Here is a 17,910-nt window from a genome sequence, read left to right on the forward strand (position 1 = left end):
TATTATAATGAAGTACGAGCTGTGTGCACGAGTCTTCCTGCCTGTCGGCTCTGCTCATGGATGTATAATAAGGCTCTGCTGCTCCGAGATGATGGTCTAGCTTCAGCAGCTACATTACCTACGGGTGCGTTCGTTAATATTAACTGCGCGTCCGGAGTCACTGTGGCACAGACTGGACCGCTGGTGAACAGCTGTTAGAACGGGCCGTTCAGGTGTTCAGAGCAAGCTCCCTGTCGGAGCGGCAGAGCGTGATGTGAACTGAAAAGTTTTTCTGTGGCAATATTATTTAAGGAATCGTTGAGCTAGCTAGCTAGCATACATTGTCACTATCTGCTAACGTTAGCTTTAGCCTTCTATTTCTAATAGTTTTTTTCATAGGCTATAAACAGAGGTGGTATAAGTATATATATTGTACTTGAGTAAAAGTAGAAGTACTCAGATCTTGTACTTGAGTAAAAGTAATAGTCCCAGAGTGTAGAAATACTCTGTTACAGTAAAAGTCCTGCATTCAAAATGTTCCTCAAGTAAAAGTAGAAAAGTATTATCATCAAAATATAGTGAAAGTAGCGACAGTAAAAGTAGTCATTGTGCAGATTGGTCCATTTCAGAATAATAGATATGATATGTTTGGGGGAGAAGACGACAGCCTCCACGCGGCCTCCCCTGCAAGTAACGAGAGATGGTGAAAGACCAGCTCGTGAAACCAATGTCGCCACCCAATCATCGTCAACCTGGCAGACCAAGGCGTAAAAGGTCGGGGGGATGCAAGTCCACGCCAGGACGGGTATCCATCCCGACGGTCGACCACCAAGGTCTGGCAGTGTTCCAGCTAAACGTCGAGGGCCTCACCAACGCCAAACTCGAGATCATACGCCACCTCGCCGACTCCCACAAGGTTGCAGCCGTCCTCCTACAGGAAACCCACTGTATGGCTGAAGACACCCTAAAGCTGCCCGGGTTCCACCTCGCTGGTTCCATCCTCAGCAGACATCAAGGTATTGCGACTTTTGTGAGGTCTGATCTTGGGTGGATAGCCACTGGCCAATCTCCACCAAATGCCAGCGTTGAATGGCTGTCCACCAGGATACAGGCAACATCTGTCGTAAATATGTACAAGCCTCCACCATCTACACTGACCGTGTCGGCCCTCCCGCTTGTCCAGGCACCTGCCATCTATGCAGGGGACTTTAACTGCCAGCACACTGACTGGGGATACTTCCACACGACACCAGACGGAGAGACGCTGTGTGAGTGGGCCTCCAACGCCAATGCCCAGCTCTTGTTCGACCCTAAAGAGCCACCAAGTTTCCACTCTTCAAGATGGAACACCTTCACCAACCCAGACCTCGCATTTGCTGTATGCCACAACAGTGACCCAATTCCAGAGAGACAGGTTATCGATAGGTTCCCCCGGTCACACCACCGACCGTGTGTCATCAAAGCCCCCTCACTGGTGCAGCCGGTAGAAGGTAAACCTGCCCGTAGGTGGAACTTCCGGAAGGCCAACTGGCAGGCATTCACCGCGGAGACAGAGAGAACATCAGCCAGCCTCCCGGACCCAGACATCACTGATGTGGACTCAGCATATGCAGCCTTCTGCGAAGTGCTTCTAAGTGCAGCAAAGAAAACAATCCCTCGCGGCTACAATGCGAGCTACATCCCGGGCTGGGACGAAGAGTGCAACCACCTCCTGCGCGAACATCAGCAGGCTGGCTCAAGGGAGGATGTGGACACGACTGCAACGGCACTACTCCACAAGCTGGACGCCACCCGAAGGGCCAGATGGACTGAAATTGTTGAGTCAATCGATTTCACCCATTCCAGCCGTAAGGCGTGGCAGATTATTAACCAGCTCACTGGCAGGAAAACAACACCCCCCAAGTGCCCTGTGACAGCAGATGCCATTGCAGCCCAGCTCCTGAAGAACAGCCAATTCCAAGGTGCAGACAAGAACTTTGCCTGCTTTACGCTGCGCGAGGTATCTTCCATCTCTAGGGCACCCAGTGTCGATGCTGACATCTCCAGGGAATTTACAACAGCTGAACTTAGGGCGGCCATTAGCAACCTTAGGCAAGGCAAGTCCCCGGGGCATGATAATATCCATCCGGAGTTCATGACCCACCAGAGTGAGACAACATCTGCCTGGCTCTGCTCCTTTTTTACATCCTGCTTCCAGAGGTCCAAACTGCCGAAGACCTGGCGCCGTGCTGTTGTTATCGCTCTGCTGAAACCAGGCAAAACTGCGGAAGACCCCAAGGCCTACAGACCCATCTCGCTGCTCTGCGTCCCATTAAAGATTCTGGAGAGGATGATCCTCAGCCGCATAGAGCCAGTAGTAGACCCACAGCTTCCAAGGGAACAGGCTGGTTTCCGGCGGGGCAGATCAACAGTAGATCAAGTAACCCTGCTCACCCAGGACATCGAGGACAGCTTTCAGGCCAAAGACAAAGCTGGGGTAGTGTTGCTCGACCTAACGGCCGCATATGACACCGTCTGGCACCGTGGACTTCACCTGAAGCTGCTGAGGACAATCCCAGACCGGCATATGGTGAAGTTCCTAATGGAGATGCTGTCCAACCGCAGCTTCATCCTTCGGACCAGCGATGGCCAGCGAAGCAGACTGAGAAGATTGAGGAACGGGGTGCCACAGGGGTCTGTCCTCTCACCACTGCTGTTTAACATCTATATCCACGACCTCCCGGAGATAACATCCAGTAAATATGGTTACGCGGATGATCTGGCCATCATGCTGCGTCAACCAACATGGTCAGCGGTGGAACAGGGTCTCAACCAGGACATGGGCATCTTGGCTGCCTACATGCGCATGTGGCGTCTGCAGCTCAGTACTGGGAAGACTGTGTCGGCCGCATACCACCTGTGCAACAGAGAGGCAAAAAGGGAACTATCGGTGTCCATTGACAACAAACGTTTGGAGCACCAACTAGCCCCCAAGTACCTCGGTGTTCGGCTGGACAGGACATTGTCCTATAAACAACACCTGGAAGAAGTGAGAGCCAAAGTGACAGCAAGGGTCTCGCTTATCCGCCGCCTCGCTGGTACAACCTGGGGTGCCTCCGCCAGGACGCTACGAATATCCACACAAGCCCTGGTGTTCTCTGCTGCCGAATATTGTGCCCCAGTCTGGTGTAGAAGCCCACATGTGAAGAAGATTGATCCTGTCATTAACAACGCCCTTCGGATCATAACTGGTTGCCTGAAGCCCACCCCTGTGTCCTACCTGCCAGTCCTAGCGGGAATTGCCCCGGCCGGCCTCCGACGAGAGGCCGCTACCCTTGCACTTGCAAGGAAAGCCCAAGAACATGACTGGCATATCCTGCATGAAACCACAACTAAGGCAGCCACCCCAAGCAGACTCAAGTCCCGTCACCCCTACAACAGGAGAGCACAAGAGATGCTTGGTTCCATCCCTGAGGACCTGTCTACAAGGGCATGGTTAGCAACTTCCTGGAAGCAGGAATGGGAGTCGGCTGAGCTCACACGTCTGCACCATCACATCCAAGACCCGGGAGATGGAGTCGAAGGAGAACATCTACCACGCCGGCACTGGACCCTACTGAACCGCCTCCGTACTAGGGTTGGTCGTTTCAAATCATCAATGAAGGAGTGGGGCCTGGCAGACAGCGCAGTATGCGAGTGTGGCGATCCTGAGCAGACTGCCGACCACATAATCACCACCTGTCCTCTGTACAGACCTCCTTCAGAGGCTGGCCTCTTCCAAGTGGGACCAGAGACGAGAGCGTGGCTTTGTGACACTGAGCTGGACATATGACGACGATACACGAAAGAGAGAAAGAGAGAGAGAGATGATATGTTTTATAATGATTGATCATGAAAGTGTTCTCAAAGCTGCTAAAGGTGCAGCTAGTTTGAATGACTTTGTATACTGCAGGGTAGCTTGTGGATTTACTCCAGGTGGAACTAAAGTCTGATTTAACACTTGATTATATTTCACTTAATTAATCCAGATCTGTGAAGTAACTAAAGGTATTAAATACATGTAGTGGAGTCAAAGTACACCATGTACCTCTGAACTGTAGTGGAGTAGAAGAACAAAGTAGCAAAACATTGAAATACTTAAATAAAGTACAAGTATCTCAAAATTGTGCCCAAGTATAGTACTTGTTGAGTTTATGAACTTAGTTACTTTACACCATGTGGCTATAAAGATAAAAAGACTTAAGCCTTGCACAGAGGCCTGAAAATACATTTTCAAAATGCTCAACAGTGCTGCCAAAATTATAAACTGACTGCTCCACAATTTGAAATAAATGCTTTTATATATTTCTATTATGTGACTCTTTGGCGTTTCTGTTATTATTAACACTGCTGCTTTAGTTGTTCTGACTGCTAACATCCTCTGTCATTCCGTGGGGTGGGGGAGCCGGGGGCTCGGATCCTTGTCACCTTTTTCATACCTGATGAGTTTGCATCCCTGTATGTTAAAAAGCCTCAGTCACCTTAATTCATGTAATAAAAACATCTCAGGTCAGTAACACTCAAAGCTAAATGTGCAATACCATGTTCAGCTATGTTACTATTTATAATGTTATTGTTGTTACATCAGAAGATGTACATATTGAAATGATTTCTTAACTTACAGTAGGCTATTTTTTACAATGTGTGTTGAAAGGATTTATTAAATTACAATGAATATTGTCATTGTTGAAGGCTTTTAGAGAAGGGTGAACTATAAGCCTTAATTACATAACATTTTATAACTAAAAACATAAAAGCCACAATAAATAAGTCACAATTATTGTAGTTATTTTTACCTCCCGTATTGCTTTCAACCCACCAGCTTTTATGGTGTTGTTACGTCACTAACTGTAAGCTTGTCACATACAGTCTATGGTCACTCAGAGTAACCTACCGTTAATTTAGCTGCTGGAGAAGAAAGATCAGGGGGGGAGGGGGGGAGAGAGCTGTGGTTGATGGGCCATTAGTTGTGTAAATACACAGCTGAGAGCTGCCGTTTCATTCAGACTGTTTAAAAAACTGTAACAACGGACTATTTTTCTTAGCGGATGCATGTGAATTTAAATCAATACATACAACAATTTTTTAAATCAATAAAAACATTTTCTAAATCCATAAAAGCATTTCAATTAATATTGGGAGTCATGTCGTTACTTTGTTGAGAATGTGGCCATGTAATAAGCGGGATAATTTGCAGCGACTTGTTCTTTATGGGGAAAATAACACCCTTCATCCAGATGAGGATCCCTCCGCTACACTTTGGGATCCTGATCGACTGACGAAACTCCATTAAAATATACATATTTTTGGTGAATTACTGAGTTTAGGCACGTTAATAACGTTTTAATGAAGTTGAATACAGTATATTCATATGTGTCAGTGATTTCATGTCAATTCGGCGACCATAAACATAAATGATCGTGGTGAAGATGATGATTAAATTAGGATTAAAAATCGAGAGCCGGGCTGCATTTCCTCCCGTTCGTTTTTTTCGAATAACAAAATTATTTTGTTAAATAACAACATGTTGATGTTTTGTAAATGATTACATGTCTCTTATTTAGCACAGAGTATGATATCCGTGACATATGGATCTTAACAAAGTTCCGCTGTACATCCAGCGTACTGTATCTGACTTTATTTCACATGAGCTCCAGTGTGGAACCCCACTGCACCGCCTGGTGGACCAATGATCCATTGCAGCTGGCTTCATTATAAATACATTTATCTATCACGGGGGCGGTCTCAAGTCAAGCTGGAGGTTTTCCCTTGAGCGAGGGCAGATCACGTACCAATCACGGCCCTCGCGTTTCAAACTGTCCGAAATGAATCGCTCCATCTGTACAGTCAAGTACTTTTATCGTGTACTTTTTGAGTAATACCCTGTCAAACTCCCATGCAGAGTGCATGTTTTCTGCCATCTTTGATGAAAGATAAAATCATTTTTTGCCATAAGTTCTCAGTGAAAGATGTACTATTTGAACTACCACCACAAGTATAATCAAGCACATTTATCGTGTACTTTTTGAGTAATACCCTGTCAAACTCCCATGCAGAGTGCATGTTTTCTGCCATCTTTGATGAGAGATAAAATAATGTATTGCCATAAATTCTCAGTGGAAGTGGTACTGCTGGATAGAGTGCTACTAGGACTACCACCGCAAGTACAATCAAGTACTTTTATCGTGTACTTTTTGAGTAATACCCTGTCAAACTCCCCTGCAGAGTAAAATAATGCATGTTTTCTGCCATCTTTGATGAGAGATAGAATCATTTTTTGCCATAAGTTCTCAGTGAAAGTGGTACTGCTGGATAGAGTGCTACTAGGACTACTACCACAAGTACAATCAAATACTTGTATCGTGTACCTTTTGAGTAATACCCTGTCAAACTCCCCTCCAGAGTACAATAATGCATGTTTTCTGCCATCTTTGATGAGAGATAAAACCTTTTTTTGCCATAAGTTCTCAGTGAAAGATGTACTGTTGGACTCAGTACTATTTGAACTACCACCACAAGAATAATCAAGTACTTTTATCGTGTACTTGTTGAGTAATTCCCCTGTCAAACTCCCATGCAGAGTGCATGTTTTCTGCCATCTTTGATGAGAGATAAAATAATTATTTGCCATAAGTTCTCAGTGAAAGTGGTACTGCTGGATAGAGTGCTACTAGGACTACCACCACAAGTACAATCAAGAAAACATGCATTATTGTACTCTAGTACAATATAGTACTGAGTCCAACAGTACATCTTTCACTGAGAACTTTTGGCAAAAAATGATTTTATCTCTCATCAAAGATGGCAGAAAACATGCATTATTGTACTCTGCAGGGGAGTTTGACAGGGTATTACTCAAAAAGTACACTATAAAAGTATTTTATTGTACTTGTGGTAGTAGTCCTAGTAGCACTCTGTCCAACAGTACATCTCTCACTGAGAACTTATGGCAAAAAACGATTTTATGTCTCATCAAAGATGGCAGAAAACATGCATTATTGTACTCTGCATGGGAGTTTGACAGGGGATTACACAAAAAGGTACACAGTAAAGTACTTGATTGTATTTGTGGTAGTAGTCTTTACGGCAATTACCGTAAAGGCGCTATAAATCGCGCACTCAAAGATGAAGAACTGCTCATTTGACCAAGCAAACGCGAGAGACGGCTGAGTTGACCGCAGTCCGCTGGCCCGGAAGCATTATTTAAACACCCCGGCCCGCATAACGTACTTTCAAATCGCCCCACAGCTGTTTGCTACGGAGCGCAGCGCGAGCAGTCTCCGGTGAGTGGGAGCGCACTCATTCACTACAGTCAGTAGTGGGAACCGCAGTAGACAAAAGACGTTGCTATAGCAACACGTCATGTTTATGTGAAAAGGGGTGGGGTCAATATGCCCCGCAGCGGAAATAGGTAACAACAACAGAGGGTGCTACATGACACACTTTCAGGTGTGTGTGTGTGTGTGTGTGTGTGTGTGTGTGTGTGTGTGTGTGTGTGTGTGTGTGTGTGTGTGTGTGTGTGTGTGTGTGTGAGTGAGTGAGAGACTTGGCTTAATGAAGCGTGCAGTGTGTGTGAGAGACAAGAGACTTTACAGCATGTGTGTGCCCCCCCGTGGTAAATGATTGCCCCCCCCATTCGATTTGTTCTGGAGCCGACCCTGAGAACACCCCTGGAAAGGGGATTGGAATTACAATAAAATCTGAATGAAAGTGACGGTTTAATTTATCATATGGGGGAGGGGCTCATACGTATCACCTTGTGCAGCCATGCGCAGCCACAGAGCCGATAAGGGAGGGAATGAGACCCGCAAATCCCATGGCCAAATCCCGCTGTGACATAAAGAATTGATAAGGCAGGGGAACTGCGCAGCAGATTTAAAGAGAGCAGACAACGGCACTCACCAACAGTGTGCAACGCCGCTATCACGGAGCCTCTGGCGGAGCAAATGCCTCCCCTAACACCCTGGACTTCAGCTGCGCTAAGATGGGAAAGTGTCAGCAGTGTGCATCTTGTGACCATGAATAAATGACAGACTGCACAGTGCTTTACCTGTCTGGTAGAGAGTAGGACATGAATGCTGCCATGCCAAACAATTTGCGTTACTACGCCAAGCTGCAGCCACCACAGGAGAAGCGGAAATGGGAGGGACCCAGTTTGGCACCTCAGCTTAAATAGCCGGTGCGCACAATTGGTGCGCTGGCCCGGTGCCAAGCAGCGGCACAGAGGGAGAAGACCCTCCGGTCACATTTGCAAGGCGTCGGTCGTTCATGGAGAGGGAGGCTTTTGGCTTGTAGTTTGTGATCTGTCTTAGACCACGCCAAACAGAAGCAGAGTCGTTTGCTGAGAGCTGATGTTGGAGTTTCTCAGAGTATTGTCGTTTAGCATCTCTCACCGCCTTGCCAAAGACGTACTTCGACTCTCTAAAACGTGCCTTATCGCCACTCCTCCTTTTGCAATCTTAGCTGTTTCAGTTTTGGTGTAAACCAGGGCTTGTTGTTGTTGAAACTCACCCTGGTGCATGTTGGTACACAGCTGTCTTCGCAGAAGCTGATGTATGACGTCACAGTCTCTGCATATCCATCCAGACTTTGCGTTGCAGTCCTAAACATGTCCCAGTCAGTACAGTTCAAACACGCCTGAAGTTCCTCCATAGCTTTACTGCTTGAATGTCCTCACTACAAGCTTACACATGAAGTGAGAGGAGCATATATTCACCAGGAGGAGGCAGGGCTGCTTCTGGTGCTTTGATTTGTAACCATGAGCAGGGACAATGCAGGTAAACTTTGCAAGGCGACTGTTGAAGAATCCCAGCATCTCACAGAGTCGACACTGACAAACGATCCCGTTAACCTCTGCCAGATGGTCACGCGCCACTCAGTAAAATCATTACTTATTGCTCCTCTGTCTGATAATTACTTTTTGATTTCCATTTTTACTGCCACAAATCCTTTCGCTCAAACCAAGATGCTGTTATTTAAAACTTTATCTTACCAAACTCCTCCAGGTTATTTTCCACATTTGGATATGTCAGCTAATACAGTTAACATCACAGTTAAAGAAGGCTATACACACTGACTCCACACACTGCAACAATATCAGAAGAAGATGGCGGATTCAATTCACACCTTGTTGCAGCGTTTAAGGGGCTTTCATAGCAATGCTGTTCATACTGTTCAAACCATTAGCTGTGAGCCTTCAGCACAGTGTCAGAACCTAAACTTGTTAGTAGATTCAGAAGTAGGTGAGGGGGGCGGGGGTTGGGGGGCTTCAGCATCTGCAGCCAGCTCGGATATTTTTCCGGCGTTGCCCTCAGTCAGTCTGCGTGTAGTATGTGCTGTAGTACTGCTCTTAGAGGCAGCAGCAGCACATGAAAGGCAATCTGCCCTTATTAAAACAAAAGAAGAAGTGCTTCATGGACTGCAAGATTAAATCTAGACAGAAGCCGACGATCCTTTTATTAATTCATAGTGAGGTAATTGTCTACTTCTGTCCTGACATTTACAAGCTAATTTCTGTTGAGTTGTGTTGATTATTCAGTTCATTGCTACATGACTTCAACCTGCACTTTTAATTATCTGAAACACAATGTTTATCAATGTTTTTTTTGTTCTGGAAATACAGAAACACTGCACATTGTCTGCTACTGTAGGTCTAATAAGTGATGCATCTGCATAAACATTCATTTACATCCTTAAACGTGCATGACACAAAAAAGTATGCTTGCAAGTAACCGGCAAAACCCACTGACACATACACAACTCATTATGCAGCTACAGGTGGTTACAGTACAGGCATTAATCCATAGTAGCTAGCAGGTGACACCAGTGGCGGCTGGTGGAAAAATATTTTAAGTGGGGCTGTGGACATGGGACAAATTGAGGCTTAAAAATATGAGAAGACTGATCAATATACTGTACCTCCATAATCTTCAGTGTGGTTAGCTATGAATCTTCCAAAACTTTCAAACACCTTGTCCTGGACATAGTTTCTACAGCATAAACTGTGCAACAGTACAGTAAGCACACACACACAGCAGAACACTGGAGCTTTGGGAACACTCAAAATTACTCAAAATGATTTAATTCCCATTTAACCTGTTAAGGGGCTTTTCCCCCCCGTTTTTTTTCTCACGAAACTGTGTCTCAGGGCTTCTTAAAATGTAATAAACTATTCATGTGTCCTGCTCATGTAACAGGAAGAAACTCAGCTAACTGATGATATGAACCATGTTTACCGAAACAAAACACAATTTGCATGGGCTGATTCTGTGCACCATCTACAGGCCTGGCATATGTACTACAGCGTCTCCAGCGCTTTCGAATGGCAATGTATGTGGCTGTCTCCTCCTGATTGGTGGAGTTGGCCCAATAGCCGTAGCGCCACTTCTGTGACGTCATAGAAGTGTTCAAATCTGGATCATTCTGTATCAGATCCGTTGCAGCCCCTTTTTAAGAGATTTGGGTATGGAGGAAAATAGAGAGGGTTGTGTTTTCTGACACTTGGTCCCTGGAACACATATTCATGTATAAAAGACGTACAAAAGTGCATTCTACATGACAGGTCACCTTTAAGTAGTACTCAAGTACAACATGAGTACACTTTAGTATACTTGAATGCGACAAAAACAGTACCTTTATCCTAAAAGTGCACTTAGTACATTCTTTAAAAAGTATAATTTAAGAATAATATTTTTTTACCTGGGAAGTCTCACAAGAAGCGTATAAATGCGCCCGGAGCGAAAAAATCCTAACACACTCTAGGTATAAATCAATCGATATACTTATTGGATATGCACAAACAAGCTTAGCTAACAAGCTGAGATTCCACAGATTCTAGAAATATAAGTATCATCACTGAGCGATCAGAACTTGCGACAGGGGAAGCAAATACAGACATCACACGCAGGGGTGCCGTAAGGGGGTGAAAGGTTAGGACGATTCTAAGGGCACATGACTAGCAGGGAGCCCCAAAATGTTTAGAACATTAAGAAAAAAAATGTAAGTACCCTTTCATAAATAATTAACATTAATATAACGTTATATTGCGTAGTAGGCTACTCACTAAACTTACGATTCATTTAACTTATTTTCTTCCAAAAGTTAATTATCCAAAGCCTCTGTACACCCCCTCTATTTACATGTAATGGTTTGGTCCTAAGACTCCTGCCTCCAAACGCAGCACTTTTCTAGCAGAGTGAAAGCATGTGACTAAGCTGACATTAAGTAGGCTACTGTTAATATCTTCACAGAAAATTCAGAGGTTTTTCATTTCACTGCTCTTTTAGCTGACATTAAATGCAGGTACATGTTTATCAGCTATTCATACTAAATCAGTTGTCCCTCCCCCTGGTGCCAGGACCAACATATCCATCTTCAGGCTCAGCAGCAATGTCCCCCTATAAGCAGTGGCGGAGCTGGGGGGTGGCTGGGAGTGGCCATGGCCACCCCCAGCTGAATCCTGGCCACCCTATTGGCCACCCCAAACACCCTCACCACGGGGTCCAAACAATTTTAGAACATTAAGAAAAAAATGTTTAAGTAACCTTTCATCATTCATCAATAATTAACATTAATATAACGTTATATTGATAATGTACTCACTAAACTTACAATTCATTTAACTTATTTTCTTCCAAAAGTTAATTATCCAAAGCCTCTGTACACCCTCCTCTATTTACATGTAATGGTTTGGTCCCGCCTCCGCCTCCTAACGGCACTTTCTAGCAGAGAGTGAGAGCATGTGAGCTGGGATGCTAATACTTACGTGTGTGCCATTGCGACAGACAAGACTAGTCTATTCTGAGAGATAGATGTATCCTACTGTATGGGCTGATTGTGCGTTAATCTGTTGGTAATGCCTTGGGGTTCCAGTGGGAGGGATCACTGCGCTCTTCCTCACTCGATTCAGACGAGCGAAGGCGGGAGCTGCGTGATTGTATGTCTTCACTTCTCTCACTCACTATTTCCCTTTTTAAGGTAATTACAGTATACAAAGCACTATACATCTATCAACCCATGTTATATATGTCATCTGTATTACATCACCGTGGTTCGTTGTGAGAGGAAAGTGTGTATTTTGCACTTTGTTGTATTGTTTGAAGGTTCTTGCTAACTCTGGCTAACTTTGTGGTCATTGAAGCTAGCTGCTGTATACCTTGTGGTACCGCTGAATCTGACCGTTTGTCATGTTATTAGCAGCTAAGCTAGGCACAGTTGCATTCACATGTCCATACGTATGTTTTTTACCACTGTTAAAGAGCTAAAGATAAAGGAGAATTTAGTTATAATTATTGGTCCTGAAATTTGAGTGTATTCATTGTAAATGTACAAGCTTCATTTTAAAGATGGCTTGATTCAGACGAGTGAAGGCGGGAGCTGTGTGATTGTATGTCTTCACTTCTCTCACTCACTATTTCCCTTTTTAAGGGTACAACACCATGTCTCAATGACTCACAAAGTCAGGCTTTCAAAAAGAAAAGAAAGGAGAGAAAGAAAAACGAGAGGGACTAAAGGAAGACAGTATGTCACCCAGTATTTCAAGAGAAAAGGTGAGTGTGGTCAATGAGTGGTGGAAATTATTCTGTCAGCTAAGCGTAGTCCATTGTAAATAATATTTTTTATGTTTTTTTTTTTACGAAGCTGACATTAAGTAATGTTAATATCTATATAGAAAATGCAGAGGTTTTTAATTTCACTTTGAAGGAGGTGAGCAGCATTGTGTTGAATTACATGCCACTTAACATATCTGAAGGGAGACTGGAATACAATATACTGTATATATATATATCAAAACAAAAAGCTAACATCTCATTTCAATTATACATTTCAAACCCAGTATTTTCCCACATATTTAAGTTATATTTATTTGGATTGATGCATTCGTGTTGAGAATGTTCCATTCAAAAATGTTATTATTAAAAAGGCATTTACACCAGAAAAGATGACTATTGAGATATATTGTCAGGAATGTTAGTCTTATATGTATGCTCCAGAGGGCAGGACCTATAAACACATGTACTAACCAATAGCATTGTGAGGCTGAACAAAAGGACCTTTTGACTATGTAAATGTAGTCTTTTAAAAAAACAAAAAACATTTACTGACTTTTTTGGATAGCTTAAAGTAATGTTGTAAGATTACAACCGGGGGCCTTACAGGGTTAAGGGCTATAGTTTATTGTTATTTACTTTAATATGTTTATTCTTAACCAATAATTGAATTTAAAAAACTCTTATTTAAATGATGTGTGTGTGTCTCTGTATTCCTGATGATACACTGAGAGAATGAGCTCATAGGGCTGCTGATCACCATAAGCTAAACAGTCTGTATATTGCACTACATTTGTATAATGTAAGCTTCGTTGATACTTTGCCTGCGGGAATACGAAAAAAATAGTTAGATATACTGAATATGATTTGATCTATTCCACCACTAGCTTAATCCCAAATAATGTAGAGGTGTGTTGTAGGTGCCTTAAATAATCCCTTGTTTGTATTTTTATGTTCATATAATAGTGATTGCAATACCACCCCAAAATGATCACTGGTTCCATCCTGGCCACCCCACTGAAAATATCCTGGCTCCGCCACTGCCTATAAGGCTGAACCTGAACCAGCTTTTCTCCCAACTGAAGGTGGTGAGCAGCATTGTGTTGAATGACATGCCACTTAACATATCTGAAGGGAGACTGGAATACAACACATATATATATCAAAACAAAAAGCTAACATCTAATTTAAATTATACATTTCAAACACAGTATTTTCCCACATAGCCACTGATCTATATAAGACAAAAAAACTGCTTTTAGTCTATTTAGGATGTTTGAAGCGTTGAGTGATCAGTCTGTATTAGGTAAATACAATGTTAATCACCAACATTTTGGTTATGATATTAATACTAAAATTAAAGAATATATTATCATATGTGTCATGTACACTCTACAGAGCCAGGGCCCTCTTCAGTTTTGTCAGGAAGGTGTGTGGAAGTGGAGGAAGAGGTGAAGGACAGTGGCAGTGGCAGTACCAGTGTAGATGAGGAGGATGAAGGCTCCAGTGAAGACAAGAGAAGGTGTACAGAAAGGGACAGACAAAGTGAGGAAAAGGACAGACAAAGTGAGGAAGCTGTAAAAAAAAGACTGAGAAAAGGCAATAGGCTCTGATTTGGCACCACCATAAGGCCTTTTCATTTCCATTTCCGTTGTATTCCACTTTAATACCTGCATATTTTGTAGTTGGTATGTAAATTTAATTTTAAAATCTGCTGCTTATGTTATTTTTTGTGTTATAGCATTTTATAAATGATTTTGTTGGTGGTAATGTTCACTTTATTTTAATTTAAGAGGTCATGTATATTTAAGTTATATTTATTTGGATTTATGCATTCATGTTGAGAATGTTCCATTCATAAATGTTATTGTTAGGCATGTACACCATAAAAGATGACTATTGATATTTATTGTCAGGAATGTTAGTGTTATATCAAATAGTGAATTCTACTGCAGCATAATGTTGCACGTCTGCACAGTGTTATATTTTCACAGCTCAGTGTCAGTAAATATTGTGAGGTTAGTATTGGACTACAAGATAGATGCAAGCCTGTACAGGTGGAGTTATTTAAAGCATACATGAGTGGGTTGGGTTCTGGAGGTGTGGTTAGCAATTGTGCTTGGTTGGCGTGGCCTGGGCCTGGTGATGGGGGGGCCCAATTTGATATCTTTTCACGGGGCCCAAAATCCCTGGCGGCACCCCTGGACGTAGGTTTAGGTAGCAAAACAAGGAGATATGCTCCCCTTTTGCTGTTATTCTGATCAAAAACGAGAAAAACGCGGCTGAAGGTTAATCCATAGGTTAATCCAATGTGTCTGTCACTGTGAAAAAACTATTGATAATCCATAATTCCATTTTTATGTCAAAAACTGAGTTTTCATTAGCTGCTAATGATAGCTTCCAGAGTGAATGACAGCTTCCTGTTTTGTCTCCTTGGATACGAGTCCAAACAACTCAAAGACTGCACCGGGCGCTGACGTAGGCGCCCTGTGACCATCAGATTTGACGACGCTGAATGGCTGAAATTATGTTTTGTCGGCATAGTTTAAAGATAGCAACAGTTGGCTTCTGCTGCACTTGCTGCACTCTTGTCTGGGCGCTGTGCCCAGACGAGAGAGGGTAATGATACACGGGCAAGGCCAGGCAGGAAACATGTGACTTATCAGTAACTTTAGACATCGTAACACAATTTTAAACGAGATTTTATTCTAGATTATACATTTTACTGATACCAATTATATAATATTTACCTTTTTTATTAAAAATAAAAATAATCTTTTTTTTTAAAAGATATATCTATTTTTATTTTTAATGTGGGAAGATGGGCCCCTATGGAGCCCCTATGGGCCGGCCGCCACTGGGTGACACTAAAATAATGCACAAAACGCTCGTCCTTTAACCGGTAAAACTAAGATAAAATGCGATATAGATATCATATCTGCATTCATTTAATTTAATTTCAAACCTTTATTTAGACAGATTGGTCCCTTGAGATCATCGATCTCATTTACAAGGGAGACCTGCATCATTTAGTTCCACATGAAACATAAAAACAACAAACAAACAAACAACAGAGGATATCATATTTACATATTCAACATTTACAAATACCCAGAGTGTCAGAAAGCATTTCATTTAGACGTGCCTTAAATACATTCAGAGAAATAAAAATGCTCAATTTCAATTTTGCCTGTAGACTGTTCCAAGCAAGTGGAGCTGCGCACATAAAAGCTGTCTTACCTAAGACAGTCCTTACTCTTGGTACATCTAACAAGACTATATCCTGCGATCACAGACAATAGCTGCTTGCGACTTTCTGCTTTATCAATGAACAGATATAATACGGGAGTTTGCCCAACATAGCTTTATAGATAAAAGTGTACCAGTGACTGAGCCTCCGTACAGTGAGTGATGGTAAACCTGCCTTGGTATACAGTGTACAGTGATGAATAAGTGCTTTACAATTTGTGACAAATCTCAGAGCACTATGATACGCAGCATCTAGTTTGCTCAGGTAGTTGGCAGGTGCATTCATATACATCAGATCGCCATAGTCCAGCACAGGTAAAAAGGTCACAGTGACTAGCCTTTTCCTGCCCTCAAGCGAGAAACAGGACTTATTCCTGAAAAAGAAACCTAGCCTAACCCTCAGTTTTTTAAGCAGGTTATTGACATGACGTTTAAAAGAGAGACAGTCATCAAGCAAGATACCAAGGTGCATAACCGCTAGTTTGTAACACTTACACAATCATTATACATTTGTGTCAATAAATACATACTGTCGACTCGGTCTAATTAGTGGTGCTTTAACCTCTTCTGCGTTTCAGCTGTCGGTGATACGATGGCCTCGTAAGAACTCAGATGCTCAATTCCGTTGATTGGTAATCTTCTTTATTGTTAAGAAAACCAAAGCTATCAATAATGACTCCTAGGCTCTACTAGTATATAATCACTAGGTTCAACAAGGTAATGTAACATGAATCTCTGGTAAACAGGCATAGAGATAACGACATCACAAGACGAACCGACACCAGACAAAGGGAGAGAAGGACTAAATATACACATTAGGCAATGGGGCACAGGTGGACACAATCAGGGGTGGGAACAAACAACAATCACTCTAGCAGGTGCCACACGGACAGGAAGTGCCGACACCTGGAGAGAGAGTAGAGTAATTAACATCAAAAGACAGATATACAAAACACTAAAACACAACAGCTAACAAGATACTATCACTAAAACCTTAGAGTACCCCCCCTTTTACGGACGACTCCAGACGTCCCTGAAGCCTGAGACCGTAGTCTGTCAAAATCCGTGATAAGGGACTTGTCGACAATAAAGCTGCCCGGGATCCAGCATCTTTCCTCTGGTCCAAACCCTACCCACTCAACCAGGAACTGTCTCCCTCTACCCCGCTTTCTTTCTGACAGTATTTTTTTCACTGTATAGATGATACCTCCGTCGATGACGGAGGTGGTGTGGGTGGGGGGAACCAGTCTGCTCTCTACAACTGGTTTCAGCTAGCTGACATGGAACGTGGGGTGGACCTTGAAGGACTTTGGGAGACATAGGCTAACAGCAACAAGGTTAATAACTTTTGAAATGGGAAATGGACCAACGAACCGGGGAGCCAATTTCCTGGAGGCGACGTGAAGAGGAAGATCCTTGGTGGACAACCACACTCGTTGACCGACCTTGTATTTAGGAGATGGACGTCGTTTCGGTCAGCCACACTTTTCATGCAGGTCGCACTTCTCTGCAACATCTGGCGAACTCCCTTCCATACCCGGCGACAGCGGCGAACCAAAGCATGTGCTGATGGTACAATAACTTCCTGCTCGAGCTCCGGGAACAATGGAGGCTGGTATCCATGGACACATTGGAAAGGAGAGATTCCGGTGGCTGATGTGGGTAAGGTATTGTGTGCATACTCAACCCAAATCAGAAGTTTTCCTCCAGGTGGTAGGTTTCTGGGACACCAGACATCTCAAACAGGTCTCCATTTCTTGATTCATCCTCTCCGCTTGGCCGTTTGACTGGGGATGGTATCCGGACGTCAGGCTCAAAGTGGCTTGGATCAGGCGACAAAACTCCCTCCAGAACCGTGAAACGAATTGTGGGCCTCGGTCTGAAACGACATCGCTTGGGAAACCATGGATACTAAAAACATGGGACAACATGGCCTGCGCTGTTTCTCTGGCAGTAGGCAATTTGGACATGGGGATGAGATGTACCATCTTGGAAAAACGATCAATGACTGTGAGTACTGTGGTGTACCCTGCCGAAGGTGGAAATCCTGTCACAAAGTCCAACGCAATGTGCGACCATGGTCTTATGGGAATGGGCAGAGGTTGGAGAAGACCTG

At 43.4% G+C, this 17,910-nt stretch overlaps 1 long non-coding RNA gene and 1 pseudogene across 3 annotated transcripts in view; both read left to right on the forward strand.

Annotated features, from left to right (window-relative positions):
* The window catches only part of LOC307019857, a 239,411-nt pseudogene that overhangs the window by 45,070 nt on the left and 176,431 nt on the right, over positions 1–17,910 (forward strand). The window lies entirely within an intron of this gene.
* Positions 11,768–14,733, forward strand: LOC307019574. 2 transcript variants are annotated; one of them, XR_013802692.1, is made up of 4 exons: positions 11,768–11,973; positions 12,424–12,545; positions 13,512–13,633; positions 13,944–14,733. It is a non-coding gene; the product is annotated as an uncharacterized lncRNA (long non-coding RNA). The 2 variants fall into 2 exon arrangements; XR_013802693.1 differs by having other exon boundaries at positions 13,512–13,630.

The sequence above is a fragment of the Notothenia rossii genome (assembly GCF_949606895.1).
Source record: "Notothenia rossii genome assembly, chromosome: 9".
Lineage (NCBI taxonomy): Eukaryota > Metazoa > Chordata > Actinopteri > Perciformes > Nototheniidae > Notothenia > Notothenia rossii.